At 37.9% G+C, this 27,023-nt stretch overlaps 1 protein-coding gene across 1 annotated transcript in view; it reads right to left on the bottom strand.

The window, feature by feature from the left end:
• Window positions 1-27,023, bottom strand: part of LOC121389338 (ATP-dependent DNA helicase Q4-like) — a 218,839-nt gene that overhangs the window by 115,541 nt on the left and 76,275 nt on the right. The gene's annotated exons all lie outside the window — the stretch shown is intronic.

Here is a 27,023-nt window from a genome sequence, read left to right as displayed (position 1 = left end):
GACCACTTGGTGCTACATCCTGCCATAGCCCTAAGGGGCCATCAACGGGGATATGGGAATAGGTCATAGATCGACCGCACATCAAACTTTAACTCTGAGAATGCACTTCAAGAACTTGGATGACTGAACAAGACCACTTGGTGCTACATCCTGCCATAGCCCTAAGGGGCCATCAACGGGGATATGGGAATATGTCATAGATCGACCGCACATCAAACTTTAACTCTGAGAATGCACTTCAAGAACTTGGATGACTGAACAAGACCACTTGGTTCTACATCCTGCCATAGCCCTAAGGGGCCATCAACGGGGATATGGGAATATGTCATAGATCGACCGCACATCAAACTTTAACTCTGAGAATGCACTTCAAGAACTCAGATAACTGAACAAGACCACTTGGTGCTACATCCTGCCATAGCCCTAAGGGGCCATCAACGGGGATATGGGAATATGTCATAGATCGACCGCACATCAAACTTTAACTCTGAGAATGCACTTCAAGAACTCAGATAACTGAACAAGACCACTTGGTGCTACATCCTGCCATAGCCCTAAGGGGCCATCAACGGGGATATGGGAATATGTCATAGATCGACCGCACATCAAACTTTAACTCTGAGAATGCACTTCAAGAACTTGGATGACTGAACAAGACCACTTGGTTCTACATCCTGCCATAGCCCTAAGGGGCCATCAACGGGGATATGGGAATATGTCATAGATCGACCGCACATCAAACTTTAACTCTGAGAAAGCACTTCAAGAACTCAGATAACTGAACAAGACCACTTGGTGCTACATCCTGCCATAGCCCTAAGGGGCCATCAACGGGGATATGGGAATATGTCATAGATCGACCGCACATCAAACTTTAACTCTGAGAATGCACTTCAAGAACTCAGATAACTGAACAAGACCACTTGGTGCTACATCCTGCCATAGCCCTAAGGGGCCATCAACGGGGATATGGGAATATGTCATAGATCGACCGCACATCAAACTTTAACTCTGAGAAAGCACTTCAAGAACTCAGATAACTGAACAAGACCACTTGGTGCTACATCCTGCCATAGCCCTAAGGGGCCATCAACGGGGATATGGGAATATGTCATAGATCGACCGCACATCAAACTTTAACTCTGAGAAAGCACTTCAAGAACTCAGATAACTGAACAAGACCACTTGGTGCTACATCCTGCCATAGCCCTAAGGGGCCATCAACGGGGATATGGGAATATGTCATAGATCGACCGCACATCAAACTTTAACTCTGAGAATGCACTTCAAGAACTCAGATAACTGAACAAGACCACTTGGTGCTACATCCTGCCATAGCCCTAAGGGGCCATCAACGGGGATATGGGAATATGTCATAGATCGACCGCACATCAAACTTTAACTCTGAGAATGCACTTCAAGAACTCAGATAACTGAACAAGACCACTTGGTGCTACATCCTGCCATAGCCCTAAGGGGCCATCAACGGGGATATGGGAATATGTCATAGATCGACCGCACATCAAACTTTAACTCTGAGAATGCACTTCAAGAACTTGGATGAATGAACAAGACCACTTGGTGCTACATCCTGCCCTAGCCCTAAGGGGCCATCAACGGGGATATGGGAATATGTCATAGATCGACCGCACATCAAACTTTAACTCTGAGAATGCACTTCAAGAACTTGGATGACTGAACAAGACCACTTGGTGCTACATCCTGCCCTAGCCCTAAGGGGCCATCAACGGGGATATGGGAATATGTCATAGATCGACCGCACATCAAACTTTAACTCTGAGAATGCACTTCAAGAACTTGGATGACTGAACAAGACCACTTGGTGCTACATCCTGCCCTAGCCCTAAGGGGCCATCAACGGGGATATGGGAATATGTCATAGATCGACCGCACATCAAACTTTAACTCTGAGAATGCACTTCAAGAACTTGGATGACTGAACAAGACCACTTGGTGCTACATCCTGCCCTAGCCCTAAGGGGCCATCAACGGGGATATGGGAATATGTCATAGATCGACCGCACATCAAACTTTAACTCTGAGAATGCACTTCAAGAACTTGGATGACTGAACAAGACCACTTGGTGCTACATCCTGCCCTAGCCCTAAGGGGCCATCAACGGGGATATGGGAATATGTCATAGATCGACCGCACATCAAACTTTAACTCTGAGAATGCACTTCAAGAACTTGGATGACTGAACAAGACCACTTGGTTCTACATCTTAGCTGATAATTGGCTTCTAAATGAATTTCAGCTACAGATTACGTAGCTAAAGAGAAGCTATTCCAATAGTAATTTAAACATAACACTTGGTGTTTTTGTATTTTATTACCAAACGACACCTCCAGTCCCTGAAAACAATCTTTTAGATTATGGTTCACAAATATAAACAAATATAGTGGCTCACAGACTACAAGTCAACATTATATTCTATTTATAGATATTGGTCTCCGTTATTGTAGACACTGCTATAGTCTCGGAGTAATTCACCATTTGCATTTGTTATCTGAAATATGACTGTCCAGACAATTTTTGTTTATTTGATTTTAGCACTTAGTACTTCTAGGTTATTACTTTAATTTATCTTCTTTTTGTTTGCTTGGTTAAAAATTAAGAAAAATTCAAAAAAAATCTTAAAAGATATAGGCATTTAAAAAAAAGCAAGAAAGAAAAAAGCAGTAAACTATTGGTTGTTTATTTATTTTGTTGTGTCAAAACAAAATTGACATTTAAAAAAAAAAAAATCTTAATTGGTAATATTCTGGTCCAGATTAATTTTTGACAGAAAACAACAGTATATTGTTTAAATTTTAATATATAAAATAAAATAATATTAAAAGTTGTCTAGTGATCTTGTCTATAATATATCATATTTTTATATAGTAAGTTTATGTTTTTTAACATATCATTATTATTAAGAAAGAAGATTTACCATAAATCCATCTTCATTAAAAAATATTAAGAGACTAAATAATCTGCATTGTTTTTTTTCAAAAATACTAAGCTGCACATTTTGAAAGAATGAACATAAACCCTTTGCCCTTTCCTTTTCAGCAGCAAATGTATTAAATCTAATCTGAAAAAAAGTATTTACAATTAAACCAAATAAGATTAAATTTACTTTTTTGAAAAAGAAGAAAACATCAATAGGTTTAATTAAGAATTGACCGCAATTATTTTTTGGTTCATGCAAGTATGAAACGAAAAATAATTGCAGTCCAATCTTATAATTAAATTTATATGCATACTTTAAGTGAATTTATTTTGTTTAGCTTTAAAATACTCCTGTAGTATTGTTTGTGTAAACTTCATTGATACTTGTGTCGCGTAAGAATGCAAACATTCATTCACTATTATTTGAATCAGATGATATTTTGTAATTCTGATCAGCAACGTCATTTTCTCTAGCTGCTGTGCATTTTTACAGATCATTTAGTTATATTGGAAGGAATTGTCCTATTCGTGTTTAGTTTATATTTTATGAAAGTGAATGAAGGGAACGTGTCTAACATTTATGCTGTCAGTGGAACCATTTAATTTTCGCCAACAGCTGTAGAACATTGTTTACATGTAAGTTTCAAGTGTGAAGTTTCCCACATGATTTCTTTGGCCACTGACCAAGTCTCATGTCATGATTAGCCAAGAGGTTTTTTTTTTTTAAATGAATGTGTCTACTCTGCTATACCATTTTCCATTAATTTATCGTATAATTTTTTTTTATCGCTTTTGTAGCTTTCATGTGTTTTCTTCAAAATATCTAAATATGGTTGCCTGAATAATATTGCTTGTTGCACAAAAGTAGTGTGAGTCAGTGGGGGGGGGGGGGTGGTGGTAATAGGCGTAGTTTAATTTTATTTGGTTCATCAAGATATGAATGAATAAAGTAAGCACCTCTGGACCAATCAGATTGCCATAAAGTGTATAGACGCAAAGAAATTTGATTATTTTTGCATGAAGAAATATTGCAAAATATTCCAGTCACTAACTAATAACAGAATTACCATTGTAGACACTAATTTCTATTAGGAAACCTTATTCATGGTCTCTGATATAACACACAATAATTAATATTTGTACTGAAGATGTTAACGATGGCGGCTATTGTATTTGAACAGCTCTGCCATCTGCATGCACTTTACAGTTCATGAACCTTGAAATAGGCATTCACTGCACGTAAGTGATTTATTTCCAGTATTATACTAAGAAGCCCACATGATTGCAAGTCATTATGGAAACTAATGAAATATTCTTATTAGTCATTTTCAAAATATGTGATAACCCAACTGTTTTTCTTTATTAATGGCAGTACTCATAAACACACACAAACACACACATAAATAGATTGATTTACTTATATTAGCTATCAGATCTGGCTATTAAAGCAAAATGAGGATAAAATAATTTACATACCAGTATTCTGTTTTGCATATCAAGTAGTAATAACAGAACAAATCTTGAAAACATGAAAATAATTTTTGAATACATGTGTTCAGAACAGACATAAATGCTTTTTCTCTTACCAGTATAATGAGAAATGGTGTTAAAAAAACCCAAAACACCCTCATGTTTTTACTTAAACAGCAACTGTTACTATTCCTGCTGTATTCAGGGTTATTCCAAAAATATAGAAAGATGGTGAGCAATGGGTTGGTATAGGGGTGTGGGGTACCGAAGGATAGTAACAGTTTTGGGTGGAACTAAAATCTGGAAAGGAAAGGCAGGAAATGTTTTATTTAATGACACACTCAACACATTTATTTATGGTTATATGGCATCAGACATATGGTTAAGGACCACACAGATATTGAGAGAGGAAACCCGCTGTCGCCACTTCATGAGCTACTCTTTTCAATTAGCAGCAAGGGATCTTTTACATGTATATGCACCATCCCATAGACAGGATAGCACATACCACGGCCTTTGATGTACCAGTCTTGCTGCACTGGCTGGAACAAGAAATAGCCCAATGGGCCCACTGACGGGGATCAAGCCCAGACCGACTGCGCATCAAGCGAGCGCTTTACCACTGGGCTACGTTTCGCTCTCTAAAATCTGGAATTCACAAAGGTCTCTTAAGCAACATCACACGTCTTTGCAAGGCTTTCATTGCACTGCACTGCAAGATTGCAAAGTTGTGAATTAGGCCCTTGAACGAGTTCATCCCTGGCAAAAGCACATACATTGTTTAGTCTCCTACCGATAAAGGGAGGGGACTATAAGTTTCATCTGTCTGTCCATCCATCTGTCCCACATATAGTTTTCAAGAAGTTTTTTTCATAATGCCTTGAGATATTGAGCTGAAATTTTGTTTATAGCTTAATCATGAACTGTTACAGATTAACTTTGACTTTATTGTGGTTTACCCATTTTTGACAGAGTTATGGCCCTTGAACATAGGAGATATAAACATTTGTTTTCAGACTTTTTTTTAATGCCTCAAGATATTGAGCTGAAATTTTGTACACACACACACACACACAGACACAGACACAGACACAGACACAGACACAGACACAGACACAGACACAGACACAGACACAGACACACACAGACACAGACACAGACACACAGACACAGACACAGACACACACAGACACAGACACAGACACAGACACAGACACAGACACACACACACACACAGACACAGACACAGACACACAGACACCCAGACAGACACAGACACAGACACAGACACACACACACACACACACACACACAGACACACACACAGACACACACACACACACAGACACAGACACACACAGACACACACACACACACACACACGCACAGACACACACAGCCAGCCACACACACACACACAGCCACACACACAGACACAGACGCCCACACACACACGCACACACACATACACGCTATAGATATAAATACTTCACCTTTCAGATTACTCAAAGAAGATGGATCTGATATTGCACTGCGTATATTATACTTTCAGCACTTCCTGCTTGAGAAATTAGAATAGATTTGCAGCCCGTTTCGTCCCTAATTACTGTCACATGTACTCAATGTTTGCCTCCAAGCATTCATTACAGAGTTTTCACTTTCGCTTCATCACGATTGTCTCATTGTGCTTTTAATGACCCAATCAATACATTGGAGTTATTTACAAACAAAAATATTTTACCTCAATTCAAACAGCAGGTATTTCTCAGCTATTCTTTTCTATTTAACTGGATAATGGTATCTTTTTGTAATCTGCCATAAGATTGTATTTGTGTGTTTAATTGTATTTATTATGTTGGTTCCAAAGCCTCGGTTAGATTCTTATTTGCTTCATAATGCTGCTTCTGAATCTAATTCTGCTTAATTGCATGTCAATGTTTGCCCCAAAGATCTTCTATAAGATTATTGTGTGCTGTACTGTGTGTTAGTGAGTTCTGTATCTTTTATAAAATTGCGACTACATAGGTTGAATATAGCTCAATCGTAGAACACTTGCCTGAGGTGATCGTAGGATCTTTTGCCATCCCAGATATCTAAGGTGTGTGTCCAGATATCTGAGGTGTGTGTCCAGATATCTGAGGTGTGTGTGTGTCTAGATATCTGAAGTATGTGTCCAGATATCTGAGGTGTGTGTGTGCCCAGATTACTGAGGTGTGTCCAGATAGCTGAGGTGTGTGTCCAGATAGTTGAGTGTGTGTCTAGATAGTTGCGGTGTGTGTCCAGATAGCGGAGGTGTGTGTGTGTCCAGATAGTTGAGGTGTGTGTGTGTCCAGATAGCTGAGATGTGTGTCCAAATAGCTGAGGTGTGTGTCCAGCATAGCATGCTTGAACCTTAATTCGATAAAAGCACAAAAAGTAAGTATAACTGAATGAATTCATATCAACTGGACACAATCAGTAGTGGTTAAATCATTGAGTTTAAATGTTTCTTACTACTTAAGCATTTTAGGCCGTATTTTTCACCCCACATAAACAAGCTTTGTTTGTTATAATGGTGATACAATGACAGGGTTTCAATTACAGCAAGGTCTTAGGGAAAAAAGATTTCCAACAATGGTGTGAAATGCGTCATAAGTGAGAAAAACCCAACCCAACAATGTCTGATGTAGTTCATGTCAAGTATTTTTTTGTTCAGCCATTTAGAATTCTGTATTTGTATGTTACAAACATGGCAGTAACTTATATATTTAAAAAAAAAATTGTTTACACAATTTACTATAAAACGGGTATTATTCGTGGCAGTAAATTTTTGCGATATCAAGAATGCAGGCAGCTTACGGTTTTTAATTTTTGCGATGTCATGTTTTTAAAAAAAATTACTAACAAATACAAAAATAAAAGTATTCTGATATTCTATTTGCACTGAAAAAATAAATGGTGTGGTGCAAGCGACAGGAAATATCAGAATGTTGCTGACTCCACATGGGCTCCTAGACTACTGATCAACAATAACGGATCTTTTATGTAGACTTCCACACATATTTTGTTTCTGTAGAGTGTAATTATGTATTTATTTATACACCTGATATTATAACAATCAAACTTGATATCTCTGACTAGTGTAGGGAATTGGTTGCAATTTCATCATCGATCATCATTTGAAATCGGTTAGCACTAATCGATTAACTTTCGATTACACAATCGATTAGAAAATATAGGGACTTGGAGAGGGTCGGACAAAGTCGGAACTATGCACCTACTTAAAAAATATATACATGTATATATTCCATCATTATGATCACCTAACATGTCTGAAGTAGTAATTTTTACTTTTAAATGTTCTTACATTCCCCGAACATATCTTTTAAAGGGACATGCCCTAGTTTTTAAACACTAAGGCATATTTTGTACTATTAGAGCCATTCGTTGATACCTGAAATCAAACTTTACTTAGATTTTATTGTTTAGATTATCTATTTCCATTCATTCCAAGTGTGGTTGGTCATCCTGGTCACAAAATACATTAATCATATTTTTACTTAGATTTTATTGTTTAGATTATCTATTTCCATTCATTCCAAGTGTGGTTGGTCATCCTGGTCACAAAATACATTAATCATATTTTTACTTAGATTTTATTGTTTAGATTATCCATTTCCATTCATTCCAAGTGTGGTTGGTCATCCTGGTCACAAAATACATTAATCATATTTTACTTAGATTTTATTGTTTAGATTATCTATTTCCATTCATTCCAAGTGTGGTTGGTCATCCTGGTCACAAAATACATTAATCATATTTTACTTAGATTTTATTGTTTAGATTATCTATTTCCATTCATTCCAAGTGTGGTTGGTCATCCTGGTCACAAAATACATTAATCATACTTTACTTAGATTTTATTGTTTAGATTATCTATTTCCATTCATTCCAAGTGTGGTTGGTCATCCTGGTCACAAAATACATTAATCATACTTTACTTAGATTTTATTGTTTAGATTATCCATTTCCATTCATTCCAAGTGTGGTTGGTCATCCTGGTCACAAAATACATTAATCAAACTTTACTTAGATTTTATTGTTTAGATTATCTATTTCCATTCATTCCAAGTGTGGTTGGTCATCCTGGTCACAAAATACATTAATCATACTTTACTTAGATTTTATTGTTTAGATTATCTATTTCCATTCATTCCAAGTGTGGTTGGTCATCCTGGTCACAAAATACATTAATCATATTTTTACTTAGATTTTATTGTTTAGATTATCTATTTCCATTCATTCCAAGTGTGGTTGGTCATCCTGGTCACAAAATACATTAATCATATTTTTACTTAGATTTTATTGTTTAGATTATCTATTTCCATTCATTCCAAGTGTGGTTGGTCATCCTGGTCACAAAATACATTAATCATACTTTACTTAGATTTTATTGTTTAGATTATCTATTTCCATTCATTCCAAGTGTGGTTGGTCATCCTGGTCACAAAATACATTAATCAAACTTTACTTAGATTTTATTGTTTAGATTATCTATTTCCATTCATTCCAAGTGTGGTTGGTCATCCTGGTCACAAAATACATTAATCAAATTTTACTTAGATTTTATTGTTTAGATTATCTATTTCCATTCATTCCAAGTGTGGTTGGTCATCCTGGTCACAAAATACATTAATCATATTTTTACTTAGATTTTATTGTTTAGATTATCTATTTCCATTCATTCCAAGTGTGGTTGGTCATCCTGGTCACAAAATACATTAATCAAACTTTACTTAGATTTTATTGTTTAGATTATCCATTTCCATTCATTCCAAGTGTGGTTGGTCATCCTGGTCACAAAATACATTAATCAAACTTTACTTAGATTTTATTGTTTAGATTATCCATTTCCATTCATTCCAAGTGTGGTTGGTCATCCTGGTCACAAAATACATTAATCAAACTTTACTTAGATTTTATTGTTTAGATTATCTATTTCCATTCATTCCAAGTGTGGTTGGTCATCCTGGTCACAAAATACATTAATCATATTTTTAAAAACGCACGTGCGTCTGAGAAGTAACAGTTATGGAGTGGAGTTTTGGTCTATTTTTAGAGGGTATTTCACCATTTCAAAGTCAAAGACTCATGTTTAACTCAACTGTAACTTTATCCAAATGTGTTACAGGTTTGTAACTTAGTGTTAATTTGTATGGGTTGAAAGTAGGGTATGTCCCTATAAGGAGGCAGAATAGTAATATCAAGTGTCAGACTGCTGTTACCTACGATTTGTATCTCCGTTTAAAAAATATGATATATGCACATAATATGGTTGGGGTTGGGTACTCACAATGAGCATAAGGTAGAGTTCATAACTTATTTTAGTAGACGAATTGTCCGTGGACAACTTATCCACTTTCTATTTTATTCGATTCGACATGTTTTGATTTAGTTCACTGCCACCATATCTGGTTGCACACCGCTCTTTAGTCAAGTCCGTTTTTGTTTCGTACTTAGGTAGGCCTAATAAGTTATGTTTTCTTGGTCCCAATTGTGATTGAATGATAATATTTATTAAATGTAACAGATATTTTGAATTTTTTTAAAGCAAAAAAAAAAAAAAAAAACAAAAACCCACACCATATCTCAATATTTGTTTTATTCTTTATGGCAACTACAAAAATAAATAAATGTCAATGAACACACAGATTTACCGTTACATAGCGGCACAGCCTCAAAAGGTTAGAAATCAAGAAACATGCACAAATACTGGATTTGATGAATACAAATTCTGACAAGAAGGAAATATTTACTGTAGTTAACATTTTCCACGACAATCGATTAGGGATTTCAAACTCGATCATCATATCGCTAGAGCCCCAACCGATCAATCCTCGATTATAATCGATCATCAGAACACCACTATCTCTGACATTCACGAAATGAAAGAAACACAAACCTGCTTTAGACACTTAAATAACTTCACTTTAATGCACTAAACTATTAATGCCCCAAATAACAAAATTTTATGTTTCTTAAGTCCATGAATATCACACAGTATTAAGTATCTTAAACAACATCTAAAGATCCATTAATTACACTGGCCAACCATTAGAAGACAGAGGTTTAACCACCAATGATAAAATGTTATAGACATTACAGTCAAATGAACACAGATTTATTAAATCATATAAAATTATGACAGTGGATTTAACAATTATAAGTGAGATAACAAGATTGAAATGACTGGCCCCAATATGCTATTTAACAAACCATTTTTAAAAGCAACCACCCCCTCCCCCACAAAACCCCCCCAAAAAACAAAAAACAAAAAACCCACCCCAAAACAAGCACCCTAAAACACCCTAAAAAAATCCTCCAACAAAGAAAAAATCAAAACATTGACAACAACAAAATATTGTTGTTTATATAGAAGCACTCCAAAAGCAGATAACTAAATTATCCCATTAATACAAACGTGAAGACTATAAAAAGAAACCCACGACAAGTCTGTCATATCAATTATTGTTTTACTGTAATTAAGTTTGGCAAATCCCTCAACAACATGGTTGCTCTTCAGTTGCGCAATCGACCATTACCGAATCTAGGTTGATGCCGTTACAGAAAGCTGGCTCCAAACTGGCACTATATCGGTCATCGCAATAACCCACAGGGACAGAACATTTTATTCAATATTGCGTCTCAATTTGCAATGCAAGTTTAGAGATCGCTACCCAATTTTAAAATATTAAACAGTAGTTGCTAATCAATTTTCAATTGGCTAGAAAGAAAGAAATGTTTTATTTAACGACACACTCAAAACATTTTATTTACGGTTATATGGCGTCAGACATATGGTTAAGGACAACACAGAGTTTGAGAGGAACCCGCTGCCGCCACTACATGGGCTACTCTTTCCGATTAGCAGCAAGGGATCTTTTATTTGCGCTTCCCACAGGCAGGATAGCACAAACTATGGCCTTTGTTGAACAAGTTATGGATCACTGGTCGGTGTAAGTGATTTACAATGAGCCTTGTGGAGCACTCAGTACCTACCAGCCTGTAGACCGATGGCCTAACCACTATGCCACTGAGGCCGGTCAATTGGCTAAAAATATGGCTGATAAAAATTTCGAAAACACAATATTCCCCGAGAGGGAGGCGCTTGATATAGCTTAGTCATTAACATGAAGTGCAGTAAAGTTAAAAAGTTAATGTTTGTCATGTTTAACAACACCACTAGAGCACTTTGATTCACTAATCATCGTCAGCTATTGAATGTCAAACATCTGGTGATTTTTTTACACATAATGTTAGAGAAAATCCACTACATTTTTCCATTAGCAGCAAGGAATCTTTTATATTTTATTATCCACATAGTTCAAGATATTCAGGGAAATATAACCAGTATGGCCAAGTGTGTCATAATGATTTCACGGGCAATAAGTGTATTTTATTATCCACATAGTTCAAGATATTCAGGGAAATATAACCAGTATGACCCAAGTGTCATAATGATTTCACGGGCAATAAGTGTATTTTATTATCCACATAGTTCAAGATATTCAGGGAAATATAACCAGTATGACCCAAGTGTGTCATAATGATTTCACGGGCAATAAGTGTATTTTATTATCCACATAGTTCAAGATATTCAGGGAAATATAACCAGTTTGACCCAATATAACCAGTTTGACCCACGTGTGTCATAATGATTTCACGGGCAATAAGTGTATTTTATTATCCACATAGTTCAAGATATTCAGGGAAATATAACCAGTATGACCAAGTGTGTCATAATAATTTCACGGGCAATAAGTGTATTTTATTATCCACATAGTTCAAGATATTCAGGGAAATATAACCAGTATGACCCAAGTGTCATAATGATTTCACGGGCAATAAGTGTATTTTATTATCCACATAGTTCAAGATATTCAGAGAAATATAATGAGTTTGACCCAAGTGTGTCATAATGATTTCACAGGCAATAAGTGTATTTTATTATCCACATAGTTCAAGATATTCAGGGAAATATAACCAGTATGACCCAAGTGTGTCATGATTTCACAGGCAATAAGTGTATTTTATTATCCACATAGTTCAAGATATTCAGGGAAATATAACCAGTATGACCCACGTGTGTCATAATGATTTCACGGGCAATAAGTGTATTTTATTATCCACATAGTTCAAGATATTCAGGGAAATATAACCAGTATGACCCACGTGTGTCATAATGATTTCACGGGCACAGGTAATTTTCTGAAGTGACATCATAACTTAATGCGACTTCTACAGTGTAAATGCTTATCAAAATGACGTCATTTCGGAACATGACATCGTTTTGTCATCTCTTTTTGGTTACGTATGAAATGTTCTAACATGGTCCAAGCTTGTTATTCACAAAAATAATATTTTGAATAATTTGAATGAAGAAATTATTACACTCATGTGTGAATTGTACTGATTTTACGAAACTTGTGTCAGGATTCATGTATTACCCTCACTCTGGCTCGGGTAATACAGTAATCCTGACACTTGTTTTGTAAAATCAGTGCGACACACAAGCTCGTATAATAATCTCTACATATGCACTTTCCCATAGATATAATATCACATGCCATGATGTTTGCTATATCAGTTGTGTAACACTGGTTGGAACAGGAACAAATCCAGTCAGAGAACGAGTCCACTGTGGTGATACGATCCCACCACACGAGCGCTCTACTGACTGGGTGTGGGACTCATAAAACTCCATCATATGTGGTTATGTGGGATAGAAAAAGTACACCCTCGGTGGTGGAAATTTCGACCCGGGACGAGGCTTGCCTAAATTTCCACTACCAAGGGTGTACTTTTTCTATCCCACATGACCGCATATGAAGGAGATTTTTCCTCCCATTCATTTGATAAATAAAACATTATTTTACATGAACAAACAAAGATGGCTGAAAAAGTAACTTCTTTATTTGACCGTTTTATCATAAATAAACTACACTATCATATTTTACACGTTTGTTTCTGGTGTTAAATATAATTTAACACTACAAATCAACAAGATAGCTTTTATAATGAAGGTTTTAATAAAAAAAAATTTATCTAAAACTAACCAACTCGCATTAATATGACATCATATATTACCAATGCCGTAATACTCCCCATGTTAAATTCATAGCCCATGCAAGACAGATTTATTCCACATGGGCCGACGTCATGGAATGGGTCTGTCTTGCATGGCTAAGGATGGGAGAAATAGCCCAGTGGTAAAGCACTCGCTTAATATACTGTTGGTCTATGATCAATACTGGCTCCAACCCACAGCGAGTTTGAATGACTCAATGGGTAGGTGTAAGACCACTACACTGATTTCTCTCTTACTAACAACTAACGATTAACCCTCTGTCCTCGACAGTCAGCCCAGATAGCTGAGGTGTGTGTGTCAAGAACAGTGACACTGAATTCTCTCTTACTAACAACTAACGATTAACCCTCTGTCCTCGACAGTCAGCCCAGATAGCTGAGGTGTGTGTGTCAAGAACAGTGACACTGACTTCTCTCTTACTAACAACTAACGATTAACCCTCTGTCCTCGACAGTCAGCCCAGTGTGCTTGACCCCTAATTGAATATAAGCATGAAAATAATGATACATGAATGAATATAATATACCAGTTCCGGAGAACTGGTTGCAACGAGAGACGTAACCTACTGCGCTCACCAGTGGAGAACGATCGTGAAATAATCACAATCAGGTGAGCACTTAACCACTGGGCTACAACCTGCCCCGCCCCCTTTTTTTCGACTGAAAAATCAACTATTACAAAAACATAAAATAAATCAGAATGCAATTACCACTAGGAAATGAATGTCTTTCAAAACAAAATAACAGAATCTTAAGGGTAAACATTAGGAAATAACATGCATTTGAAATCTGTGTAATTGTTTAATAACGCGTCCGTTGTGTGACTGAAAAGGAGAAACATAATGAAAAGATTCCTACGAGTAACATTTATCTTCAAATAACATGCATCTTTGATTTCATGAGTAATTTTGAGAAGCAATTTATACAGTATGATGAATAAAACGGCTATAAAAGTCTTGGCTATAAGAGACTTAATCACGCCAAGACTGTGGAGCACACATCACGTTTCTCAAGCAATAGCCCATGTTGTCAGTAATAATAAATGATGTTATAGCTGAAGACAAGACGATTAAATACTTTTGAAGACAAGACTATAGTGACAACGTGTAATTTCCTTTTCACTGTGTTACTAGCTAATTAATATAACAGGGTGTTTACTGGCATGCATACAGAATGCATATTACTGAACTACACTAGCTAAAAACATTTGCCAGGACTATCTGACAGTATGAATCTGACAGTAGGTATCTATTAAGACTATCTGATAGTATGTATTGCCAGGACTATCTAACTGTATGTATCTGACAGTATGTATCTATTAAGACTATCTGATAGTATATATTGTCAGAACTATCTGACAGTACATTTTTATCAGCACTATCTGACAGTATGTATTTGTCAGGACTATCTGCCAGTATGCATTGTCAGATCAGACAGTAGATTTTTATCAGCACTATCTGACAGTATGTATCTGCCAGAACTATCTGACAGTGTGTATTGTCATGACTATATTAGGACTATCTGCCAGTATGTATTGTCAGGATTATCTGCCAGTATGTATTGTCAGGATTATCTGCCAGTATGTATTGTCAGGACTAACTGCCAGTATGTATTGTCAGGACTATCTGCCAGTATGTATTGTCAGGACTATCTGGCAGTATGTATTGTCAGGACTATCTGCCAGTATGTATTGTCAGGACTAACTGCCAGTATGTATTGTCAGGACTATCTGCCAGTATGTATTGTCAGGACTAACTGCCAGTATGTATTGTCAGGACTATCTGCCAGTATGTATTGTCAGGACTATCTGCCAGTATGTATTGTCAGGACTAACTGCCAGTATGTATTGTCAGGACTATCTGCCAGTATGTATTGTCAGGACTATCTGACAGTATGTATTGTCAGGACTAACTGCCAGTATGTATTGTCAGGACTATCTGCCAGTATGTATTGTCAGGACTATTTGCCAGTATGTATTGTCAGGACTATCTGCCAGTATGTACTGTCAGGACTATCTGACAGTATGCATTGTTAGAACTATATGACAGTATGTATTATCAGGACTATCTGACAGTATGCATTATCAGAACTATCTGACAGTATGCATTGTCAGATCAGACAGTACTTTTTATCAGCACTATCTGACAGTATATATTGTCAGGACTATCCGACTGTCTGTATTGTCAGGACTATCTGCCAGTATATATTGTCAGGACTATCCGACAGTGTGTATTGTCAGGACTATCTGCCAGTATATATTGTCAGGACTATCCGACAGCATGTATTGTCAGGACTATCCACCAGTATGTATTGTCAGGACTATCCGACAGCATGTATTGTCAGGACTATCTGCCAGTATGTACCAGTATGTATTGTCAGGACTATCCGACAGCATGTATTGTCAGGACTATCTGACAGTATGTATTGTCAGGACTATCTGCCAATATGCATTGTCAGGACTATCTGACAGTATGTATTGTCAGGACTATCTGCCAGTATGTATTGTCAGGACTATCTGACAGTATGTATTGTCAGGACTATCTGACAGTATGTATTGTCAGGACTATCTGCCAGTATGCATTGTCAGGACTATCTGCCAGTATGCATTGTCATGACTATATTAGGACTATCTGACAGTATGTATTGTCATGACTATATTAGGACTATCTGCCAGTATGTATTGTCATGACTATATTAGGACTATCTGACAGTATGTATTTGTCAGGACTATCTGCCAGTATGCATTGTCAGATCAGACAGTAGATTTTTATCAGCACTATCTGACAGTATGTATCTGCCAGAACTATCCGACAGTGTGTATTGTCATGACTATATTAGGACTATCTGCCAGTATGTATTGTCAGGATTATCTGCCAGTATGTATTGTCAGGACTAACTGCCAGTATGTATTGTCAGGACTATCTGCCAGTATGTATTGTCAGGACTATCTGCCAGTATGTATTGTCAGGACTAACTGCCAGTATGTATTGTCAGGACTATCTGACAGTATGTATTGTCAGGACTATCTGCCAGTATGTATTGTCAGGACTATCTGCCAGTATGTATTGTCAGGACTATCTGCCAGTATGTACTGTCAGGACTATCTGACAGTATGCATTGTTAGAACTATATGACAGTATGTATTATCAGGACTATCTGACAGTATGCATTATCAGAACTATCTGACAGTATGCATTGTCAGATCAGACAGTACTTTTTATCAGCACTATCTGACAGTATATATTGTCAGGACTATCCGACTGTCTGTATTGTCAGGACTATCTGCCAGTATATATTGTCAGGACTATCCGACAGTGTGTATTGTCAGGACTATCTGCCAGTATATATTGTCAGGACTATCCGACAGCATGTATTGTCAGGACTATCCACCAGTATGTATTGTCAGGACTATCCGACAGCATGTATTGTCAGGACTATCTGCCAGTATGTACCAGTATGTATTGTCAGGACTATCCGACAGCATGTATTGTCAGGACTATCTGACAGTATGTATTGTCAGGACTATCTGCCAATATGCATTGTCAGGACTATCTGACAGTATGTATTGTCAGGACTATCTGCCAGTATGTATTGTCAGGACTATCTGCCAGTATATATTGTCAGGACTATCTGACAGTATGTATTGTCAGGACTATCTGACAGTATGTATTGTCAGGACTATCTGCCAGTATGCATTGTCAGGACTATCTGCCAGTATGCATTGTCATGACTATATTAGGACTATCTGACAGTATGTATTGTCATGACTATATTAGGACTATCTGCCAGTATGTATTGTCATGACTATATTAGGACTATCTGACAGTATGTATTGTCAGGACTATCTGACAGTATGTATTGTCAGAACTATATGATAATATGTATTGTCAGGACTATCTGACAGTATGTATTGTCAGGACTATCTGACAGTATGTATTGTCAGGACTATCCGACAGTATGTATTGTCAGGATTATCTGCCAGCATGTATTGTCAAGACTATATTTATGACAGCATGTATCTATCAGAACTATATTAGGACTATGTAACAGTATTTATTACATACCTATTCAATCTTACTATAGTGATAAAGACATTTTGAAACCGTGTGATAAAGACATTTTGTATATGTGCGATATGGACCAGAACTTTTAAATGGGGAATTCCCTTTTTCTTTTTACAGTTAGAGCTTTTTATTTACAAATGACGTCACATTGTATTTGAAACATTACACAAGGCTGCCACATGAATATGATTCTTAACGTTAAGTAAGTCCATGAAAGGAGTTTTGATCATATTTAACAAAGTGTTGTTATGATGTTAAAATAAAAAACGTTTTTGTAAAACATAAAAGAAGGTATATAATAAATACAGGGGCCTAATTCATTAAACGCTTGCAACTTTGCGATCTCGCAGTGCAGAGCAAAAAGACTTGCAAAGAGGATGCTTTGTTGTCTAGCAGAGCCTAAGAGACCTTTGTGAATTAGGCCCCTGGTGTGCATTATCTGCCAATATTTAACATTTGCATAGTTGAAATAGATCTACATACAGCAAAATAACCTTTTAGTCATGTTTATTTGCTGCAAATGTCACTTTCATAATAATAAAAAAAAAACTGCCATAGACAGATAATTAAAATTTCCATCAGTGGGCCATCTCACCCATGGCAATTCTTTTAAAAATTGCCGTGGGAGACAAATTCTGAAGTTCAAGCCTTGATTAAAAAACTTTGAGTATGTATTTGTTAACATCATCTGACAGCTGATCATGTCACTTGACTGTGTGTGGGAATGTGGGAATTAATGGCCGAGAGAACTACAGAGACATTTTTATAGTAAAAAGTAATTAAAAGTGACAATGCGTAATGAAGATAATAACCAACATGCCACGAGGAGTTACAAATTATTTATCCCTCGTGAATTAATGTAGTGAAACCCCCCCTCCCCCCCCCCCCCCAAAGGCTCAGGTTTACAACATTATTTCACTCGACATCTGTAATCTAAATTTTCATAGAACATTCAGGGCAAACTATTGGTGCAAAGGAAATTTCTCAAAATTGTCTCTTAAACTTAAAAATTCCAGAAATTCAGGTATTTTCTATCAAAATATCAATTATAATACATGAAATAATTGAAATCAAATTTGCCAGCTGTTTTACAAAATTCACAACTTGTGAATTTGGCGAGTGTCAGAGCTATCCATGACATTAGTTAATCTAGAAGTATTTAAGGATTGTCTGTTATTTATTTTACGTTCATCGGGGTATGAAAAAAAAAATTCATCCGCAAACTGTGTGAATCGGCGAAGCCGTTCTCACATAAGTTTGCGGACGGATGATTTTTTTTTCATACCCAGATGAACATAAAAGAAATAACAGACAATACTTATAATAAAATTTGAATCACACTTGTTAATAATAAAACTAAAACTTCATACTTTACTTTGAATTATTTTTGGTCCATAAACAACGCTCAATAAGACAACTTAACCATATAAACTGACGTCATCAGATATGACGTTCCCTGACAACGTAATTTTTACGTTCATCGAGAATTGAACAAACTCCCATTGTTACGTCTGGATAAATGGGATGACGTTATGTTGTAATGAATATAATGGAAATCTAATTATATTCTATTTACACCGAACACCATTAAAAATGCACCAGTCAGATTTGTGATTTTAAAAATGATATGAGAAGAAACAAGCATTCTGAGAGTACTGCTAAAGCATAGAGCCATACCTCTGTGAAGTGTGTAAATCACCATGAAAGTTAAACTTGATCTGTAACAGTATGCGATAAAGTACATACAAAATGTCATCTCAGTATCTTTAAGCATTGCAAAACAAGGCCTAAAAACTAATTTTCACATCTCCCAAGTTCAAGGGCCAAACTGTCTCCATCAAAAATGTGAAAACTGCCATGAAAGTCAAACTTGATCTGTAACAGTATATGATAAAGCTATACACAACATTTCAGCTCAATATCTCAAAGCCTTTTAAAAAACCCATCCGGAAAACATGTGGGACAGGCAGACTGACGGATGGATCAGACAGACAGACAGACAGACAGACAGAAAGAGTTGGACCAGTAGGAGACTAATAATAGTAGTGTTAATGGATTTTGTTAAGTAGTAAATAATCCCAATATTACATACAAGCTACGGTTATTGGGATGGGACCCAGCCCAGTGGTAAAGTGCTTGCTTGATGCATGGTCGGTCGGGGATCAATCCCCGTCGGTGGATCCATTGGACTATTTCTTGTTCCAGCCAGTGCACCATGACTGGTATATCAAAGGACGTGGTATGTGCTATCCTGTCTGTGGGATGGTGCATATAAAAAAGATCTTTTGCTACTAATGAAAAAATGTAACAGGTTTCCTCTCTAAGATTATATATCAAAATGACCAAATGTTTAACATTTAATAGCCGATGATTAATAAATCAATGTGTTCTAGTGGTGTTGTTAAACAAAACAAACTTTTTCATATTTTTGACTCTTCAGGAACCTAAGGCTGATTGTATGGGGATTACAACACTATTTCATTCAATGTGCAGCCTGCAGGTGACAAATATAGTTCAACTGAAAAGTTAGTTTGTTTTCTTCAACGACCCCACTAGTGCACATTGGTTAATTAAACATCGACTATTGTCCAACATTTGTTAATTCTGACACATGTATATGCACTTTCCCACAGACAGGAAAGCATATACCACTAGTTGTGGCGCACTGGCTGGAATGAGAAATCATTCACATTGGTTGTAGCATCGCATGGGTGGTCGTGGCTACAAAAATAAAAATCCCCTATTTCCAATGAAAGAATACCAGCTGACTTAAGAGAATCACCGATTTCATGCATCAAAGTTGGAAATAGTGTATTTTAATTCTGGTAGCTGCACCACACTCACCATGTACGATTGTTTTGTTTTAACAACACCACTAGAGCACATCGATTAATTAATCATCTGCTATTGGGTGTCAAACATTTGGTAATTCTAGCAGTCTTCGAGAGGAAACCCGCTATATTTTTTCATTAGTAAGAAGGGATCTTTTATATGCATTCCCCCACAGACAGGAAAGCACATACCATGACCGTTGACCAGTTGCACTGGTTGGAACAAGAAAAAAACAATTAGTTGAATAGATACGTGTGTTGCTTGTCTACTGCAACTAGAACTACATGCCGTATCACGTGGTGTGTTGCCTGGCTACTGCCACTAGAACTACATGCCGTATCACATGGTGTGTTGCCTGGCTACTGCCACTAGAACTACATGCCGTATCACGCCGTGTGTTGCCTGGCTACTGCCACTAGAACTACATGCCGTATCACGTCGTGTGTTGCCTGGCTACTGCCACTAGAACTACATGCCGTATCACGTGGTGTGTTGCCTGGCTACTGCCACTAGAACTACATGCCGTATCACGTCGTGTGTTGCCTGGCTACTGCCACTAGAACTACATGCCGTATCACATGGTGTGTTGCCTGGCTACTGCCACTAGAACTACATGCCGTATCACGTGGTGTGTTGCCTGGCTACTGCCACTAGAACTACATGCCGTATCACGTGGTGTGTTGCCTGGCTACTGCCACTAGAACTACATGCCGTATCACGTGGTGTGTTGCCTGGCTACTGCCACTAGAACTACATGCCGTATCACGTGGTGTGTTGCCTGGCTACTGCCACTAGAACTACATGCCGTATCACGTGGGATACTGGCATGCCTGGCTACTGGGATTTAATGAGTCAATTCCCTTTTCGGGGCTGGACTTAGCCAAGTGGTAAAGCGCTCGCTTGATGCGTGGTCGGTTTGGGATCAATCCCCGTCAGTGGGCCCACTGGGCTATTTCTCGTTCCTGCCAGTGCACCATGACTGGTATATCAAAGGCCGTGGTATGTGCTATCCTGTCTGTGGGGTGGTGCATATAAAAGATGCCTTGCTGCATTAGGAAAGTGTAGTGGGTTTCCTCTTATGACTACGTGTTAGAGGTACCAAAGGTTTGACATCCATCTGCTGATGATTAATTTATCAATGTGTCGTTAAACAAAAACGTTTTCCTTTTTTCTTTTTTTTTTCAATTCCCTTTTCAAAACCCTGAAAGTAATGAGTGATAATATTTGAAACTCCAGGTGGTGAACTTGTTAATTTTTAATACAATGTCATCACAGAGGTTATTCTCTTCTTCTAAGACAGACAAGGTAAACATTGGGTTTTCCATGGTTTAATTACTACATAGGCTAATATTTATATGCTTGGCAATGTAAAAACAATAGAGGGGAGATAGCTACAGTCCAATAACTGACTGGCATTGCCAGACATATTGATGTGACAAGATCGACTGTACACAGACTTGTCAATCAACTAAATATCACTGGATACATCAAAGATCATCCTATGTAGTGGAAGACAACAACCTATGATGAATCTCAATATCAGTATATCTGAATCACAACCGTCTAAAACTGGTTTCAACCAACCATTATTTATTGCTCATCTGTCCAAAGTCTGAGAAAGTTGAAATTTGTTTTGTTTAACAACACCACTAGAGCACATTGATTTATTAATCATTGGCTATTGGATGTCAAACATTTGGTAATTCAAATTCGTATTCATCAGAGGAAATCTGCTTCATGTTTCCATTATCAGCAAGGGATCTTGTATACACACTTTTCAACATTACAGGAAAACACATACTACAGCCTTTAACTAGTTGTGGTGCACTGGCTGGAATGAGAAAGTCTAAGAAATCATTCACATTGGTTGTAGCATCGCATGGGTGGTCGCGGCTACAAAAAATTAAAAGCCCATATTTCCAATGACAGAATACCAGCTGACTTAAGAGCCACACTGATTGCATGCATCAAAGTTGGAAATAGTGTATTTTAATTCTGGTAGCTACACCACACTCACCATGTCGCATTCAGACTGTATGTTTGTTTTGTTTTAACAACACCACTAGAGCACAATGATTAATTAATCATCGGCTATTGGGTGTCAAACATTTGGTAATTCTGGCACAGTCTTCGAGAGGAAACCCGCTACATTTTTTCATTAGTAACAAGGGATCAGTGTGTATGAGCCCTAAGAAAGCGAATGAGATCATGTAATAAATGGAGGTGCATGATCCCTTCTGACACAACCAGAGACTGAGTTTTGTTTTTTTGGGCAAGATGTTGTCGGCTTAGATCTAAAATGTTTTTGATGAAATTAACTCAAAAGACAACACAATTTATCTATGCACACATTAATAATTTTGTTGGGCCATGTAAAAAGAAAAGAAAAGAACGTAATGTTTTATTTAACCATGCATTCCACATATTTAATTAGGGTTATATGGTGTCACACTAATAGATTCCATCATATGTGGTCATGTGACATAGAAAAAGTACACTCAAGGTGGTGGAAATTTTTGTTCCGGGATGAGGCTTGCCCAGAGTAGAAATTTCCACCACCGAGGGTGTACTTTTTCTATTCCACATGACAGCATATGATGGAGTCTTTTTATCCCATCCTTTCAATAAATTAACCATATTTTATACCAACAAACAAAGATGGCTGAAAAAGTAACTTCCTTATTTGACCATTTTATCATAAATACACTATACTATCATATTTGCAGCATCTGTTTCATGTGTTAAATATAATTTAACACTACTAATTAACAAGATAGCTTTTATAATGAAGGTTTTAATAACAAAATATTGATTTAAAACTAACCAACTTGCATTAATATGACCTCATATATATGTTAAATGCAATGACGTCATAGCCTTACCTTTTATTTTAGAATGACCATCAAAATTGTGCCAAATTTCCTTCATCAAAATGCGCATCCATTTTCCTATGGGACATTCCAAATTACATAGCACCATACCACCCTCCGCCTGTTACCGGCTACAGTTGGACTGCTGGTGCTCCCTTGCACCTGCCAGTGCAGGCAGTCCCTCCTCCTCCCACCCCCACCCTTTCCTGTCCTGGACAGAGGAGCCGGTCGAGGCCGGCACTTGTGCCCAGGACAGGCATACGCTACAACAGCTTGCTCTGAATGTGCACGTTAAACAATTTGGTCTTGGTCTTGGTCATAGCCTATACAAGACAGATTTATTCTGTATGGGCTGACATCATGGAATGGGTCTGTCTTGCATAGCTAGGGATGGGAGAAATATGGTTAAGGACCACACATATAATTAAGGAGGAAATCTGATGTCACCACATTATTTTCGATTAACAGCAAGGGATCTTCAAATGCTCTATTCCAGAGACAGGATAGTATATACCATGGCCTTTGTTACACCAGTTGTAGAGCACTGGCTGGAATGAGTATTAACCTAATGGGCGCATGAACCGAGACTGATCCTAGACCAACTATGCATCAGGCAAACACTTTACCTCTGGACTACGTCCCACCCACTGTTAGGCCATTCAGCAATCAACTGAGACTGATCCTAGACCAACTATGCATCAGGCAAACACTTTACCTCTGGACTACATCCCACCCACTGTTAGGCCATTCAGCAATCAACTGAGACTGATCCTAGATAAACTATGCATCAGGCAAACACTTTACCTCTGGACTACATCCCACCCACTGTTAGGCCATTCAGCAATCAACTGAGACTGATCCTAGATAAACTATGCATCAGGCAAACACTTTACCTCTGGACTACGTCCCACCCACTGTTAGGCCATTCAGCAATCAACTGAGACTGATCCTAGATAAACTATGCATCAGGCAAACACTTTACCTCTGGACTACGTCCCACCCACTGTTAGGCCATTCAACAATCAACTGAGACTGATCCTAGACCAACTATGCATCAGGCAAACACTTTACCTCTGGACTACATCCCACCCACTGTTAGGCCATTCAGCAATCAACTGAGACTGATCCTAGACCAACTATGCATCAGGCAAACACTTTACCTCTGGACTACATCCCACCCACTGTTAGGCCATTCAGCAATCAACTGAGACTGATCCTAGATAAACTATGCATCAGGCAAACACTTTACCGCTGGACTACGTCCCACCCCGTTAGGCCATTCAACAATCAACTGAGACTGATCCTAGACCAACTATGCATCAGGCAAACACTTTACCTCTGGACTACATCCCACCCCATTAGGCCATTCAACAATCAACTGAGACTGATCCTAGACCAACTATGCATCAACCAAACACTTTACCGCTGGACTACATCCCACCCACTGTTAGGCCATTCAACAATCAACTGAGACTGATCCTAGATAAACTATGCATCAGGCAAACACTTTACCGCTGGACTACATCCCACCCACTGTTAGGCCATTCAACAATCAACTGAGACTGATCCTAGACCAACTATGCATCAACCAAACACTTTACCGCTGGACTACATCCCACCCCATTAGGCCATTCAACAATCAACTGAGACTGATCCTAGACCAACTATGCATCAACCAAACACTTTACCTCTGGACTACATCCCACCCACTGTTAGGCCATTCAACAATCAACTGAGACTGATCCTAGACCAACTATGCATCAACCAAACACTTTACCGCTGGACTACATCCCACCCACTGTTAGGCCATTCAGCAATCAACTGAGACTGATCCTAGACCAACTATGCATCAGGCAAACACTTTACCGCTGGACTACGTCCCACCCCGTTAGGCCATTCAACAATCAACTGAGACTGATCCTAGACCAACTATGCATCAGGCAAACACTTTACCACTGGACTACATCCCACCCCATTAGGCCATTCAACAATCAACTGCTGTTGCAAGCCTACCTTTACAAACCGCAGGTTATCTCCAAGGACGTGCCACAATCACTGTGCAAGAATTCTCCACACTGCAATATCAAATTTCAATATTCTTTCTGGTGCTCTGGTATTAAGTGCTGTAACACTCGGCAGTCAATTCCAATTTCATAGAGCAACATTATATCAACCTTGACTGCAAATAAGTGAATTAACTCTTAAGAGTACTCACCACAAGCCTGGAGCTCGTTACAGAAACAAACAGCATGGTGCACAGTTCAACTGAAGTACAGTAAAACCTGATCTAGTGGCCACCTGCATTAAATTAAGAGGCCACATTTAAATTCTACCATTGAATCATATTCTACACATTCTCAACTACACTATCAAAATTCCAATATTCTCCTGGGTGACTCTGTATTAAGTGTTGTAACTAGCATGGGCGTAGGAAGGTGCCAAAAAGGGTGTGTGTGTGTATGTGGGGGCCCCACCCCACATAATATATATATATAAATAAATGCTTGTATAAATATAGAAAAACCATCACTGCTGCAAAAAATTTTCCAGAAGCCCTGTATTAATCATTGGCTACTGGATGTCAAACATTCAGTAATTCTGACATATAGTCTTAGAGAAGAAACCATCCCAGAGACAGGATAGCACATACCATGGCCTTTGATATACCAGTCGTGGTGCACTGGCTGGAATGAGAAATAGCCCAATATAGGTTCACCAATGGGGATGGATCCGAAACTGACTGCTCATCAAGTGAGCGCTTTACCACTGGGGTACGTCACAGCCCTTGAACATAAGAAAGATTTTAATTATAACCACTATACACCTGTTGTCATGGTCACCAGAACAGACCCTGCTAATCAATAATTTTTTTAATTAAAAAAAAAGTTTGTTCACAGAAACCCTATTACAGTAAGACCTGTCCCCAACCAGGGTGAATATAAAGGACAGGTGGTCAACATGACCTTGATATATTACATATAACAGGTTTTCAATAAATTCTAAAGTAACTTGAGGAATAACTAGAAACAATACAAAATCACTAATTTTAACTTTAATAACTATTTAATATCTTTTTTTGATATACACTTGAAAACAAACACCAACACCAACATATTGACATCAGTTCCATCATCTAAACTGGAGGAACAATTTTCCCATATAATCGATTATGGATTTTTATAATTGATCATCACATTAGTAGAACCAAACCGATCAATTTGTGATTATAGTCAATAAAACATCAGCAGTCGTAACACTGGACAGCCCATTCCAACGCCAAGAAGGATATATTGGCCAGTAAAGGATCTCCTCGGAAGTGGCTGTCACACTGGACAGCCCATTCCAACGCCAAGAAGGATATATTGGCCAGTAAAGGATCTACTCTGAAGTGGCTGTCACACTGGACAGCCCATTCCAACGCCAAGAAGGATATATTGGCCAGTAAAGGATCTCCTCGGAAGTGGCTGTCACACTGGACAGCCCATTCCAACGCCAAGAAGGATATATTGGCCAGTAAAGGATCTCCTCGGAAGTGGCTGTCACACTGGACAGCCCATTCCAACGCCAAGAAGGATATATTGGCCAGTAAAGGATCTCCTCGGAAGTGGCTGTCACACTGGACAGCCCATTCCAACGCCAAGAAGGATATACTGGCCAGTAAAGGATCTCCTCGGAAGTGGCTGTCACACTGGACAGCCCATT

This window comes from Gigantopelta aegis, chromosome 14, assembly GCF_016097555.1.
Source record: "Gigantopelta aegis isolate Gae_Host chromosome 14, Gae_host_genome, whole genome shotgun sequence".
In the NCBI taxonomy this organism is placed as follows: Eukaryota; Metazoa; Mollusca; class Gastropoda; order Neomphalida; family Peltospiridae; genus Gigantopelta; species Gigantopelta aegis.
This window is presented reverse-complemented; position numbering and strand designations above follow the sequence as displayed.